Source organism: Bos indicus x Bos taurus, chromosome X, assembly GCF_003369695.1.
Source record: "Bos indicus x Bos taurus breed Angus x Brahman F1 hybrid chromosome X, Bos_hybrid_MaternalHap_v2.0, whole genome shotgun sequence".
NCBI lineage: Eukaryota > Metazoa > Chordata > Mammalia > Artiodactyla > Bovidae > Bos > Bos indicus x Bos taurus.
Genome location: NC_040105.1, coordinates 62,101,125 through 62,113,761, shown reverse-complemented (window position 1 = coordinate 62,113,761; position 12,637 = coordinate 62,101,125). Strand labels below are relative to the sequence as shown.

Here is a 12,637-nt window from a genome sequence, read left to right as displayed (position 1 = left end):
AAAAAGGGGGGTTAGGTATATAAGCCTATTAAGTGTGATCAATCAAGTCAGCCTGAGCAGGGGAAGCAAAAGCAAGCAAAGCAAGCATAGCTAAGAAAAATATTTTCAGGATTCCGAGGCATTCTCTGTTGAGAAATCAGATTTTCAGCCTGATTAGTAAGGGTATTTATCTGTCCCCAAGTAGGGAGATCATAAGGTCGGTGACGTCGAGTGCAGCGTTTTTTGGAAATTTTTAAAGTTGCCATGGCTTGTATTGGAGTTCCTTCTTCCTGAGGTTTTTTTCTTTGCATCATCTCTAGTCTGAATGTTGGGGGCCCCCTTAGGTTGAATCTTCTGAAGAGAAAGTCATGAGTTCGTTGGATCCATCTGGAGAAATAGAAGCATATCCCTTTCCCTGTAAGATGAGTTTCTTAGATTTCCATAGATTAGTTAACCTGTCTTGATATCAAATGGGCAAAGGAAGGGAGGTGTCCTTTAATGTTTCAAATTGCTTTTCTGCTTTTGTCAAAATATCTTCTTGTGGTAAGTTTGAAAAATTTAAAACAAATAAAACTATATTAACAATAGTTATAGAAAGAAAGGAACATGATAATGATGAAAACATTCCTAGGAAATATTTCAGTCCAAAAATAATCATCTAGAGATCTGTTTTGGGATTGGTAGATAATGTCTTCCAAGAGGACATTGAGAAGCTTTTATTTTAAATTGACCTTGACTCTTGACTACTTAAACCTTTCATCTTGAATGTTGTTTCCATGAATTTGTTTATTTCTGTGTCAAAGGTATGAGTCATCGTCTTGTTCAGCCAATGCTATTGTTCTTTTTCATATATGTAAATCAAATAGACCTAATTTTGGTTTTAAGTTAATTTCTTGGTCTTTGGGTATTTTGGGATTGACAACATTGATGTCGTTAGAGATAGGTGTTTTCTGCTTGATATAGTTTATGCCTCATGTTTAACAGATGGGACAGTCAGTGGCTTAAAGCAAGCCTTTGTAGATATATGTACCCATTTAAAAATATTTTTTCATTAGGCCCAGGTATTGGTGGCATAGTCTGTCTAATGCAGAGTTTATCAGTTCCAACCAAGCAACATGTCAGTAAGTTTGCCTTAATTTCCATGAGGTACTATAGTCTTGTTTTCATCACTAACTAACCATGAAAATTTGGCTGTGGTTTTGAAATAATGGGTTGATTTCTTTCTCATTTAGCATATATGTTTTTTCTGATATAAAAAGAAATAGAATATGACTGTGTTTTAAGTGATATGTGTTATTTGGGGCAAAGGATTAGGAGCAAACATTCAAATATTTTTTCTTAAGTGAAATTATTGAAAAGCTGATGCAGAACAACTTGATAAATGAAATGTTGCTCATACCCAAATGTATTTGACCTTGTCCTTGAAAAGAAATGAAGCCTGGCAGTTGTTGAATCTCTCTGTTCAGTGTGTCAAGGAAGATGATTATACTTTCAAGACAGACCTGAAAAGAAGGTGAATATTTTGCACTTTTGATATTCCTAGGAACAAACAATCTTTTTGGCAAATGGTTTTTATGTTGGCAAATGGTTTTTTTATGTTGTTTTTGTTTGCATTGTGAAACAGGCATTGAAGTTGATGTTATTTTGTTTTAAGAATCTTACAGATTGGAAATAGAAATAAAGCTATATTAATAATAGTAATAGGCTTAAAGACTATATTGTATTAGAATCTAGTAAAGTCTGTTCTGGATAAGGAAGATTAAAGTGTTCCTGTGTATTTTTCTTTATTTAACTTTCTATTTGTAGTTACAGTGTATAATGTGTTTATTTATGTCTTGTGTTTGTGGATTATAAGGAATATCTGTATTCTGTTTATTAGAGAATAAATGTAAAAATTGTTTGAATTGGCTTAGAAATACAGGTAGGGCCATTGTCTGTTTTTATAGAATTAGGTAGTCTCATTATTGTAAAGTAAGCTAATGGGTGGGTTATAACATATTGTGTAGTTTCACCTTGGAGAGGTGTGGTCCATATAAAAGAAGAAGAATTTGTATCAATTGAGACATGTAAGAAGGAAGAGGCATGTTGATGGTATGGCAAAACCAATACAATATTGTAAAGTAAAAAAAAATATAATAATAATAAAAAAAGAGAGTTCAGGGCAATAAGTTCTATCCATTTGTCATAAAATTTTCTTTCATTTGTCATAAACTCTTATATATTTTTATATTCATCATTTTATTTGCCATTTCTTATATCCTTTTATCAAAAGCATATATCTTACTTTTCTTTAGCAACTATGAAGTGTCTTGTATGTTAGTATTTTATAGATTTGGTGAATATATTTATTATATCATATTATATATTATAATATATATTTATTTTATATAAATATATATATTTATTAATAGTTTAAAATCTCTTTAGTTTTTCTGTCAGAAAAATTTTTTGTAAGAGGAAGTTAACATTCAGTGATTAATGTTTTAAAATCTTACTTCATTTGAAAATGACCTAGCTATTTAATAAACTTTTATTATTTAGTATAACTCCAGAAACTTAAGTTACCCCAATCCTAAGAGATTATTTAGATTATAATAATAGATTGTTCTATTGAAAATATAATTATTTTTAATAAAGTTTATTTAAAAGTTTTCATCATATATATATATATAAATTTACCCTTTTGTTGACAAATTTAGTTTATCTTAAACCTAGGCATAATAGTATTATATAATGTTGATGACTTAAGACATGTCTTAATTAGATTAGCAAACAAGTGAATTTCAATAGAGCTCATTAACTTCATATTATTCAAAAACAAAGACATATTTTGAGACATAGACAATATTAGATAGATAGGCATGGTTTTCTTCTTGAAATTTAAAATATATTTTTGTTTTATTTTTTAATTTTAATTTTTATATATATATATATATATATATATTTTTTTTTTTTTTTGAGTTCCACCAATTCGTTTATGGCTGGAGTCCTAGATAGAGTGGGCTGTGTATCCCAAGGACATGATAAGAGTTAACTTTGTGTTTTTTCTTAGGCCTGTTTTTGTCTTCCAGGCAGAATTGGAGCTCCAAAAAAGTATTTTAAGAAGTTAACCTTTTCCTAACTGCACATGTAAAAAGAACCGGTTTTGCAATTTCAAAAAAGATTTTATTTTAATCAGTTTTCTCTGGAGTCTAAAGAATATCATGGCCATTCAGTGTCAAAAATATCATTTCTCCTTTTTGTAGTTACAGTATATTTTTAATGATATATGCATGAGGGAATTGCTGTCACATAGGAAGTAAAGCTTTGGCTATAAAATTTTGACAAATATTAGGATTGTTAAGCATATCTTGAGGTAACATAGTCTATTGAAATCTTTTATGAGTCCCGATATGATTAGGATAAGGGAGAGAGGAAGTGAATCTTTCCCTGTCTAAAGGGTGTAGAGGTATATTAAAAAAATAATCTTGTAAATCAGTAACAATAATGTGCCAATTTTGAGGAATAGTAGTAGGTAATGGGATCCCTGGTTGTAATGTATCCATAGGTTTCATAGATGCATTAACTTTTCTAAGGTCTGTTAAGAGACACCATTTGTTAGATTTCTTTTTTATAACAAAAATAGGAGAGTTCCAAGAAGAGCAAGATTCATCAATATGTTTCAATTCTAATTGTGTGTCTATAAGTTCTTTAGTAGCCTGTAATTTATCTTTTGTAAGGGGCCATTGCTCTGTCCAAATAGGCTTGTCATTTTTCCAAGTTATTTTAATAATTGCTCTGTTTGTTAAATGATAAGTGGCCCCTAGGAAAAATGTGGAGTGTATATCTGAGTTTGCCATTGCATAAGTAAGTATCTTTCTATTAAATTAAGGGGTGCATTTATCATATAAGGTCTTAATGTTGTAGGCTGGCCTTTTGGTCCTTCATATGGGTAGATTTGAATATTTTGATAAATTTCTGGTACTTTGGTTTGAGAAATTTCTGGAATTTGGTAAGAGATTTTTTGTATAGGCCAGGATTTGGGCCATAAGTGTTTGGAAATAATAGTAATATCAGATCCAGTGTCAAGGAGACCAGAAAATCTTTTATCATTAATTTTGATATTTACATTTGGTGGGCATATTCAGATACCAACGATGTCCATAAGGATTGTTTTTGATCTGTACTGCTGAACCCATTTGTCTGTACGTTATTAGAGGAGTTAATAGAAATGTAAGGCAAAAGAAGTAATTGAGCAATTTTGTCCCCCCTTATGAATTGCCATAGAATCTGAGATGACATCATAATTTGAATCTCTCCTTTATAATTTAAATCAATTATTCCAGGGTGGACAGTAATTCCTTTGGAAGCCAAACTAGATCGGCCAAATAAAAGACTGAAGTTTTGTGGATGCAGGGGTCCAAAAAGTCCAGTAGGTATTCTAGAAGGGACCACTTGAGGGTAAAGGAAAAAATAATTTAGGGCTGGTATATTGACGGCAGCACTGCCAGATGTCGAGGGTTTGAGGGAAAAGATAGAATTTATTCCTGGTTTTTGTTGTAGGGGACCTGGTGGGTCCCCTGTTTGGAGTTTCTTGGAATAGGCTTTCCTTCAACATCAAATTTAGATTTACAGTCTTTGGCTCAGTGCATTCCTCTATGGCAGCGAGGGTGAGTTCTTGGAGGTTTTTTATTAGCCTTCTTAGGGCAGTTCCTTTTTAAATTGTTTTTATCTCCACATGTAAAGCATCCTTCATTTCCCCTTTTAAAGGTAGTAGCCATTGTTTCAGCTAGCATTTGCATCTTTTGAGTTTCTGATCCTAGATTGTGACAAGCCTTCAAATAATCAATAATAGTCCCAGTCTTACGAATTGCAGCGATAGCTCTCTGACATTCCTGATTTGCATTCTCGTAAGCAAGTAATTTCTCTAGCTGTTTCTTGGTTTCTTCTCCAATTACAGTACAGGAAATAGCAGTTTCTAATCTAACTAAAAAATTAGTATAACTTTCATTAGGTTCAACAAAGGAGAGACTTGGAGTTGTGCCTGTTGGCAGGGGAGGAGCATTTGGAGCAGCCGGGGCAGGGCTAGTAAGAAAATTTTGAAATATTTTATGTTGTTCTAATTGGGCCTTCTGTAAAGTTTTATCATATAATTCATATTCATGCAATAAGTGTTCTGTCTGTTGCTGAATATTAGGAAGGTTAGAATTTACCTTGAAATGGCCAGAAATCAATTGGAATATTTTTTCCTTGCTTGGTGGCTTGTTCAACATTTTCTTTGATCTGGTGCCAAATTTCTAAATCAAAACTTCCTTTATCAGGGAACCAAGGATTACATTTAACCAGTGTTTGAAAGTAAGCCTCTATTCATTGGCGCGAAACCAAAAGTCCCTGAGCTTTAAACAAATGGTGAAGTAAAGTAGAGAAACGATGGGGCTTTCCAGCCGTATAACCCATGTTTTAGTACTTACTGACCTCAATAGATCCTGACCTCAATAGGTCCTGAGTCCCTCAGCCATTTGACCCGTGTCTTAATATTTACCAACCTCAATAGGTCCTGAGTCCCTCCGACCGAAATGCCACATACACCAGTGTCCCTGTTCGGGCGCCACTTGTTAGGGTCCTTTAATGGACGGGGACCTGGCCGTCTGGAGGTGACGATAAGAAAGTGAAAGAGAGAAAGAGGCTGGTACTCCCTGGTTTACACAGAAAACCAATAAAGTCCTTGACACAGGACTTATGTCTCTCACAAAGGCACCAGGCGCCCTCTCGAGGTGGGGTGAAGGCACAGGGTGCCTTCTCGAGAGAGTCTTAGAAGCCCGGGCAGGGGAGTGAGCAAGACAGGTCTCTGTGCTCCAAGGAATCAGCTGGAGAGAGAGAGAGAGAAAGAGAGAGAGAGAGAGAGAGAGAGAGAGAGAGAGAGAGAAAGAAAGAAAGAAAAGAAAGAAAGAAAGACATGGGGACCCAAGCTCTGATTGAGCAAAGGTGCTTTAATGATTTTTCTGTGAGTATATATATGCTATAGTATAAGAAGTTTCTTTCGTCAATGATAAAGATCAGAAAACCAAATGTACAGTAACCGTTACCAAGGGAACAAGGGATGATGATGGTCACAAGGTCAGGAGACAATCCATATCTCAAGAAAGGGGATCGAGACTAAGCAGTTTTGTCGTAAAGAGACTATTTACTAAAGGAGATTCAAGCCTGTCTCACACAAGGACCCCAGTTCCTGGGAGCAGCATGCTGTTCCATTCTGCTTAAAAAGAAACAAAGGACTTGTGAGAAACAGCACATAGGAATCCTCCTGTTAAATATTCTCTGACAGTAAACGATGTTGGATTTGTGATCTCCGAAGATTTAGTTTCAGGATCAGGGACCACGCTTGATCACTCAGGAGTTTTTGTGTAACAGAGTTTTATTAAAGTTTAAAAAAGGACAGAGAAAGCTTCTGACATAGATATCAGAAGGGGGATGGAGACTGCCCCTCTCTCTAGTGTTAGCAAGGGAGTTATATACTTTTTCTATTGTTTATTAACAATAAATCAAGAGAATGTCTCAAGGTTGTAAAGGTCTTTCAGACCCACTCTTACAACTTACATTTTGAGATAATGGGAGTAGATATAACAATAGAAAGATCTTACTAGACCTGCTCCCACAATAAACATATTAAGATGACAGGATTAGTCAGAAAGTTCTTAAGAAGAAGAAACATATCCTAGAACAGGATACATTGCTATTATATAATCACTGGTACAGAGTTTAAGGAAAACCATATCCTTGAGCAAGATGAGTTGTTTTGTTGTGTAATCATTAGCTCTTGGCTTAAAGAAAAAAACCTTTTATGTGACTAAGAGGAGGGAGTGTAGAAAAAATGTTTGTCCTTTTCTCCTCCTCAAGAACCCCACACCCCTTTCTTCTCCTTGGGGATCCCTGACTTCTTATCAACCTACCTAAGCATTAAGTCTCATATTCCTCCCGTTTATTTTAGAAGTATGTTGCCAAGTGTCAGCATTTTAATTCTATAACTACTTCCTGCTGGGATGTGGTGCTGTCCCTAAATTGTTGAGGCAAGATATTTTCCTAAGCCTCATATTGAGCGTTTCTGATCCAGGGGCCCCAAGTAATAGTTGGAGGAGGGTGCGGCATTGCTAGAAGCCTGGTCAACCATTTGTAACTTAAGGCTTTTGGACGGTTAGAAACAAATCCAGTTACACTGTTACAGATTCAGGGAGCAAACAGTTAAAACAGAACAATTATAATTATTACGATTAAGATAGTTTTCCATCATGGGGAGTTAGTTAATGTTTCCCAAAGTGAGGTGACTGAGGCTTCACAGGAGTATCCATAGCCTGAATCATCTTGTTTATGTGTTTAGTAAAGTGAGTAACATTTGTGCTCATATCTGGTATATATATACAACATTGCATATGAATAATGACACAAGTTCCTCCTTGTGCAGCCATTAGAATATCTAAGGTCAATCTGTTTTGTAAAATCAACTTTCTAATTTGTATTTGTTCAGCATTAAGGGCTGAACTAGCTTTTTGAGAATCTTGTAAAGCCTGTTGAGTAAAGTTAGTCAGAGCATTAACTCGTAGCATAATGTCTGTATTTCCTAGACAGGGAGCGAATATTTTGAAATACAGAACTTGCCCAATGAGTTTTAAGGTGTGATAGATAAGCAGCCTTCTCTTGAAGCTTTGAAAATATGAGGCCATGAGTAAAAGCTAGACCTAGGGTGGATCTCCCTATCCAGCCAGGGGGAAGCCATGCCCATAGGTAAAAGCCACATATCCAGTAGGTTCTGTTTGGAGCAAGTCAGACTGAGGGATCCAGTCCCAATCAGTGCCTGGCCAGCCAAAAGGAGGAACTGAACTGGGATTGGAAAACAGGAATGATTACATTGCTTATTTCCTGAGGCAAAAATCTCAATTGCTTCCTGTCATTATAATTAAGTTGTTGGCTAACTTCTGGGAATGGCTCTATTTATTCCTAGCATATGGGAGTGTTAGATAGTAGGCGTCCCTTTTCAGGAATTAGACATATGACCTCATCTCTTATTTGATAAACATCAGGTAGAAAACCACCAGAACTAGACCTGTTTACCTTCTTATATGTAGAAAAATAGTCATTAATCCAAGATAATGTATAATCAAAGTTAAAAGTCACATTAAGTCCATTGTTAAGGTAAAATATGTTATACCAGTCCATCTTAGGATTCTTCGATGTCATCGCAAAGTTGAGGAAAGTCTTTTCCTTGAAGTTGAGAAACCCACAATGGGAAGCTTTCAACTGATGAAGAGGGGTGTGCTCCACAGACTCAGCAATTAGACCAATTGTGGACTGCAGAGTAAGAATGAGCCCAGGACAGGAAGGTGTTGTCTTGAGGGTCAAACAGCAGACTCAGGACTTTTGGAGTCAGTAGAAGCAAGCTTATATATATTATCAGACCCATCTCTGTTCCTGGCTCAAACAGTAGCTTGCTTGACTCAGCAGCTGGGTCAGGAGTCACCTCCCGGAGTTCCTCTAATGTCTGTTGCAAAGCTAAAAGCTGAGTCACATAGTTATTTCTGAGGCTTCAGGATCTATAACAATATCTGTGTATAAAAACAGTCTGTCATAGAGACAGTCCCTTCTTCTTAGGGGCAGTTCAAGCCCTCATTAAAACTATGGGTAAAACTTTAAACCAACTGTCTTGGGTTTCCTGAGTTAGCTTATGCAGATGCCTCTTAATAATGTCATTAACCTTTTCAACCTTTCCTGAAGATTGGAGTGTCCAGGAATAGTGTAAGTGATAATCTATTCCTAGAGTTTTAACACCCCTTGAGTTACAGGAGCTTTAAAGGTGGAGCCATTGTCACTCTGAACTTTAGAGTTTAAGATTCTGCTCACATCATGAGAAATCAGTACAGTAAGATTTTGCCCACTAGTAAACTTAAGAGCTTCAGGCACTAGCATGGCAATAGAAGCTACAGGTTGTTGGTGAGAGCCTTGGGGTTGTGTCATAACTCCCAAGTCCATACCTTTTCTTTCAGTAACAAACAGATTAAACTCTGATCCTGTGGGCAGGTTTAAAGCAACCTAGATCATCTTTACTATCATTATTCTGAATTATTTTTCAAGTAGTTTGCTTATTTCATCTTCATTCATTTAGACTTGTGTATTTCTATGTTGTTCCTTCATTTGTGCAGTGTTTCTTTGCCTTTTCATGATTTTTAAAAAACTTATTGTGTTTGAGGTCTCCTATCCCAGGGTTTGAGGTTTAATTCTTTCTTCCTTTTGGTTTCTGCTCTTGTAGGTTGGTCCAGCGATTTGTGTAAGTTTCATGTAGGGTGTGACTCCCTCTGTAAGGAGTGAGTGAGTTTTTTTTTTTTTTTTTTCCCTCTGATGGGCAGGGCTGAGTGAGGTGGTAATATTGTCTACTGATGACTGAGTTTGTATTTTTGTCTTGTTTGTTGTTTGTATGAGGCATCCTGCACAGGGTGCTACTGGCAGTTGAGTGATGGTGAGTATTGTAGGCAAGTGGTTGCCTTTGTGGGAGTTCTCACTATTGGATACTTGCTAGGGTTAAGAGTTCTCTGGCAGTCTAGGGACTTGGAGTCAGTGCTCCCACTCCAAAGGCTCAGGGCTTGATCTCTGGTTGTGAATGGAGATTCCAAAGGTGGTGTTATGGCATTAAATGAGATTAAAACAAAGACCCAAAAATGATAAACAAAAGACTCACCCCAGACAAATGGCAATTACAAAATCAGGCAAATAATAAGTAAAATAACGGAATATACACAGATACATATACACCTATAAGCAAAATCAAAACAGTCCAAAAAAAAAAAAAAAAGTACAATAGATTGACCTGGCAAATAAAGGAAACCAAAAATGATATCCAACAGTTAAGAACAAAACTATCAAAAGCACAGACCAGAAAACTAAAGCAATGTGCTGAATGGGGAATAAAGCAACAAAAACAAAACTAACAAATATGATGAGAAAGAGAAAGGAAAGAAAGGTGAGAAAGAGAAAGAAATAAAAGAAAGAAGAGAAATGCAAAGTTAAATAGAGGTAGATAAGGAAGATTTATATATATTAAAGATTATCTGCAAGGGGAAAAGAACAATAGTAAAAGGAAACAAAGTAATAAATGTAGAAAAATTAATAACTTTAAAAATTCAAAAATTAAAATTAAAAAGAGAGAAAAAAAGAAAAAAAAAAAGGAAAATTCCACAGAACTTCAAAAGGCCAACTAGATATAAAAAATGTGATTGGAAAAAAAAAATTCTCAAAAGCTCAATTAGATTTGATAATACTAATAAATTCAACAACTAAAACAACAGAGGTGGGGAAAGTAGGGAAAAACAAAACAAAGCAAAATCCAGAATAAATTACAGAACAAGTCAAAATATAAGAATAATAAATGTTTTTCTTGAGTCTCTGCTGTCAGCGTCCTTTTCCTTGCTGGGAGTTAACAGTCCACCTCACCTCCCTAGAATGCTCTCCAAACTTCTCTGGTCTCTGGTCTCTGGATCTGCTGTGGGGGAAGCTCAGACTCTAATCTGGTCCTACTCCTGTGTGTTCTTGCCTCCAATGTCCACAGTTGTCGCAACTAGGGTGTTTTCTTTTGTGAGAACTCTAATTGTTCTTTTATATATTCCATAGACACAGAGTCTGACTAGTTGATAATGTGGATTTAATCTGCAGCTTGTACAGCTGGTGGGAAGGTTTTGGTTCCTCTTCTTTAGCCACACTGCCCCTGGGTTTCAGTTGTAGTTTTATCTCCACCTCTGCATGCGGGTCATCCACAGGGGTTTGCCCCTGAAGCTGCCCTGGAGGACTTGGTTCTGCCCCAGAGAGTGCCAGGTGTGGAGATGGTATAGCTGCTTGGGTAGCAGGGGCCCTGGCAGCACCAGGTACTCAGGGGAGTTGGTGGCTAGGGCAGCAGTAAATTTGGTGCTGTAGAAGGATATGGCTACCCATGCCAGTATTGCTGCCTGGAGAATCTGCCAGACAGAGAAGCCTGGCAGACCATAGTCCACAGGGTTGCAAAGAGTTGGATACGACCAAAGCAACTCAGAATGCACATACCTTTTTCTTGCCTGGGTCACCTCTGCCCCAGTGAGGACTGAGTGTGAAGGCGGTGCAGCTGCTTGGGTCGTGGGGACCTTGGCGGTGCCAAGTGTGTGGAGACACGGACTGCCTCAGCCACAGGAGTGATGGCCCTATCAGAAGTCTTTTTCTAGCCTCTGGCAGCTGGAGATCAGAGGGTCTATTTGGCTAGTCCTCCATTGTTCCAGCCATTCAGGCATTTAGAGGGCTCCCCTGCCTGTGGTCCTTCTCTGTTGCTCAGCTCGTCAGGTATATAAAGGGGCCCCTGGCTGGGATCCTACTCTGCTGGTGTTTGACAAGTCAGGCACTAAAAGTTCTTTCCTGACTGGGGTCCTTCTCTGTGGTTTGGTGCGTCAGGCACTTAAAGGGTCACCCTGGCTGGTGTCCTACTCTGTTGCTCAGGGCACGTCAGGTGCTTGAAGAGCCAGCCTCTGTTGTTCAGCTGTGGATGCTGATGTGTGAGGAGAGGGAGGCTATGGTGGTAACTCCACCCCATACACATGACTCAGCAGTATCACGTTCCTTCCATGGCTGCCTGGATTTCCTCTGCAAGCATTTCCCACCACAATCACCTTCCTCATGTCCCCTCGGGCTGTCTTCCTTCAGTCAACAGCAGACCTCGGCCTTGGATTTCTCTATAGTCTCTATGCTCCAGCTCCCAATTGATGTGCCTTGTATGGGACCTGTTCCCTGTCCAGGGTATGTATAACTGTGGCAAGGATAGTCTGTGTCATTCTCATTCCATTTAGGTTGCCACAGATCAGCTGCTTCATTCTCAGCCTCAAATGTTTCTGCTCTGACCAAAACAGTTGCCCCGATGTGGGGATCGGACCCCTGCTTCAGTTCCCCAACCCACCAAGGGCAGGTCTAGTCCTGCTAACTATTTTGTTTTTCCTCCTAATTCCTTCCTCTTACCCAGTTTTAAAAGTGAAAGTCACTCAGTTGTGTCCAACTCTTTGCAACCCCATGGACTATACAGTCCATGGAATTCTCCAGGCCAGAATACTGGAGTGGCTAGCCTTTCCCTTCTCCAGGGGATCTTCCCAACCCAGGGATCCAACCCAGGTCTCCTGCATTGCAGGCAGAACCACAATGTGGTTCTTTACCAGCTGAACCACAAGGGAAGCCCAGGAATACTGGAGTGGGTAGCCTATCCCTTCTCCCGTGGATCTTCCCGACTCAGGAATCGAACCAGAGTCTCCAGCATTCCAGGTGGGTTCTTTACTAACTGAGCTATTAGGGAAGCCCACCGAGTTTTGCATGGTTCTATATATTCTTCTCTGGTGGCCAGGTACTCCTGACCACTCTCAGCTGGTGTTCTGCAAGCACTTCTGTGTCAGAAGGTGTATTCCTGATGTATCCATGGAGAGAGATGTACTCCACATCCACCTACTCCTCTGCCATCTTGTTCCTCTTCAACTTTTATTCTTGAATTGTTTATTTCTCCCTTCAATTTTGTCACTGTTTGCTCCATGTATTTTGATGACTCTATTGTTAGGTACACATAGGTTTATAGTTTTTATAACTTCATGATGGATTAGGCCTTTTATCACTGTGCAGTGTTTTTCTTTATTTCTAG

The 12,637-nt window shown here is 37.9% G+C and overlaps 1 protein-coding gene across 5 annotated transcripts in view; it reads left to right on the top strand.

The window, feature by feature from the left end:
• OPHN1 (oligophrenin 1) overlaps nucleotides 1-12,637 on the top strand; it is a 627,552-nt gene that overhangs the window by 118,954 nt on the left and 495,961 nt on the right. Inside the window, exon 1 of one of the 5 annotated variants that reach the window (XM_027535146.1) lies at nucleotides 1,394-1,492. The exons of the other annotated variants lie outside the window; for them this stretch is intronic. The gene's annotated coding sequence lies outside the window, so the exon portion shown is untranslated. Of the gene's footprint in view, nucleotides 1-1,393; nucleotides 1,493-12,637 lie in introns of those variants that run through there. 5 annotated transcript variants of the gene reach the window in all.